This window comes from Paramormyrops kingsleyae, chromosome 10 (assembly GCF_048594095.1).
Source record: "Paramormyrops kingsleyae isolate MSU_618 chromosome 10, PKINGS_0.4, whole genome shotgun sequence".
NCBI classification, from domain to species: domain Eukaryota; kingdom Metazoa; phylum Chordata; class Actinopteri; order Osteoglossiformes; family Mormyridae; genus Paramormyrops; species Paramormyrops kingsleyae.
The window spans coordinates 33,663,285-33,666,234 of record NC_132806.1 but is presented as its reverse complement, the minus strand read 5'-3'; the positions used below and the strand labels follow the sequence as shown (position 1 = coordinate 33,666,234).

The 2,950-nt window shown below is 41.7% G+C and overlaps 1 long non-coding RNA gene across 1 annotated transcript; it reads right to left on the bottom strand.

Moving 5' to 3' along the window:
• Nucleotides 1-1,202: 1,202 nt before the first annotated feature.
• LOC140593182 (uncharacterized) lies at nt 1,203-2,381 on the bottom strand. The gene is made up of 3 exons (XR_011993446.1): nt 2,241-2,381; nt 1,875-1,894; nt 1,203-1,635 (listed from the first exon to the last, which is right to left on the bottom strand). It is a non-coding gene; the product is annotated as an uncharacterized lncRNA (long non-coding RNA).
• Nucleotides 2,382-2,950: the final 569 nt, after the last annotated feature.

Sequence of the window (2,950 nt, the reverse complement as noted above, 5' to 3'; positions counted from 1 at the left end):
CTATCCCAGAGCATATCCCAGAGGCTATCCCGGAGCCTATCCCAGAGGCTATCCCGGAGCATAACCCAGAGGCTATCCTGGAGCCTAACCCGGAGTCTATCCCGGAGGCTATCCCGGAGCATAACCCGGAGGCTATCCCGGAGCATAACCCGGAGGCAATCCCGGAGCATAACCTGGAGCCTATCCCAGAGCCTAACCCGGTGGCTATCCCAGAGCATATCCCGGAGGCTATCCTGGACCCTAACCTGGAGGCTATCCCAGAGCATATCCCAGAGGCTATCCCAGAGCCTATCCCAGAGGCTATCCCGGAGCATAACCCAGAGGCTATCCTGGAGCCTAACCCGGAGTCTATCCCGGAGGCTATCCCGGAGCATAACCCGGAGGCAATCCCGGAGCATAACCCGGAGGCTATCCCGGAGCATAATCCAGGGGCTATCCCAGAGCATAACCCAGAGGCTACGGGTGCAAGGCAGGGAACAACCCCGGATGGGGTGCCAACCCATCACAGGGCAAACTCACACACCATTTGCACACAAATGTATATCTACAGGCATTTTGGTAACTCCAGTCATACTCAGCATGTTTTTGGACTGTGGGGGCAAACTGGAAGACCCGAAGGGAAACCCGACAACAACATGGGGAGAACATGCCATGGCGGAGACTGAAACCCAGGTCCCAGAGGTGGGAGGTGGTCTAACCACTGCAGCACCATGCTGCCCCTTATGTTATTATATTTACTCTTTTTGGTCTTTAACCTTTGGAGTCTAGGGATAGGGAACACATTTTCACTGACTGGGTCACACATTTCATTAAATATCATAAATTTAATTCATGGCAAATAAATTATTTCTTATATATTTGTTTTGGCATTAAACTCATCTTTATCTTAGTGTACTTTGTAAATATGTCAGATTTATGTTAAGTTTGTAATTTGACATCAAAGTACCCAGATAGCAAAAATCATTTGGCCCAGATCTGGCCCAGGTCCTTCGTAAGTTCTGGGCCAGATCCGCACAACGGACTTGGGCCGGTGTCCTTTGGCACAACGGGCCAATACCGGCGTGGATCCGGTTTCCTTTATCTGGACCAGAACTGGGCCAGCTCCAGACCAGATGAGGATTCTTTTATAGTGATTTGGCCCAAATCTGGGCCAGATCGGGACCAGTTCTGTACTGAATCTGGTCCACATTTGGGACAGATCAGGGCAAGTCTGGCCCAGATCCGTATTGGATCTGGACCAGCTCATTTTGTGGATTTAAAAAATACTTAATATTACTAATAAATCAAGTAGTAGCATACATTTGTTGAACATCAAAATTATTTTCTTATGCTACTAATTCAAATGAGTAACAAACCCCTTCACCACAATAGTGGCAATTCTGGAAATTTAGCAACATGACAGCACCACCTAAAATAAAAATAGACTAGCATTTTTGGCATTATGAAATATGACTCAGGAAATTTAAACATTTGAAATTTATTAGAAACAAAACTATACAAAATTACATCGACAACCACAAGTACTGACTGGATATTTATAACTTCTTTATTTTTAACATACAAAAATACATTATGAAAAATTATGCACAAACATCATTTTGCTACTCAACATATGGTTTAATTCCCAAGAGGCATCTGCAAACAAAAAGACCAAGAAAAAAGCTGTTAGTTGAATATTAAAGATTATCTGTCATAATAATCAATGCATATAGCTTACCGTAACTTAAGGTATATAAGCAAATTAACTTACTGAACTTCATTAACGTTTAAACGTTTCTCCCCTAATTTGTATAATTATCAGACAACAGTTTTACACGGTGATATTTCTATTTTTTCCAGACAGCTAGAATTATAGAAGAATAAAAAACACTTACCCTTGAATATGTGGCCGAACCTAAAATGGAGACAGAATATGCTACTGAATGTCAAATGTTTCTGCACATTTTCTCGATTAATCTACTAAATTCACCTGAAGAATACAATTAATTAAAATAAAAACATATTTCAGGGTATTATAACTCTCATTATTGCCTTTTATTACCCGACCCATGCTTTTATTAACCGACCCACGCTTATTTTAGTACGAGCTATAGCTAACACAGACTCAGTTGCCAGCTAGCAAACTAGTTATAAGTCCAAACATTTTAAGATTAACTTAATTAACAGCCCACCAAAATCAAAAAGGTACTAATTTACTTCTAGCACAGTTTGACCGCACTATGTGACTAAATTGCACGTACCTCAATAAAGCGGCTTCCTAGAACTTTATCTGCACGCTCCGGTGATCCTGTCAGAAAATGAAAATTCGCGCGCTCGTCCCCCGGATCCGGCCCGTAGCTGCTTTGATTCTGCTGACATTATTGCGTTCCCGCCACGGAATATCTAAAGATATTCTATGGATATTTTTGCAAACTTCCCAGGAACATTACATAGGTCAGTGATTCTCAAACTGTGGGGCGTGAGATGATTTTCTGAATATTATATAATAAAGTTTCTTTGGATAATAATAATAATAATACCTTTAATATCCTGCAGTATTTTCACTCTTTCACTATCAAGAAAGTGACACAGTGCACCAGGGCCGCGGGATAAACAGGGTCTGCCTGCTGGCAATGAAGCTCACAACCAACCTGGTTTGACCACAGATAAATGAATGTCTTTTAAAGGCAAATTGTTGATCAGCCTATTTGGTAGCACTTTACTTTGGGGGACACAAAAACTGGATAGGGTAGTCTTTACTGGGGGGGGGGGGGGGGGGGGGATGACAAACTTATACATAATATAGAAAGCTATTCATGACTTGAGCCAATAAAAGACATATAAAAAAAAAAATTTGTCAGTGTTTTAGGGTTAAGCGTTGACATAATGACGACTACGACGTTGCTAGGTGACAGAAATTTTTCAACTTCAGTATTATATTGTGGGACCACCGTTGTATGTGGCCTGTTGT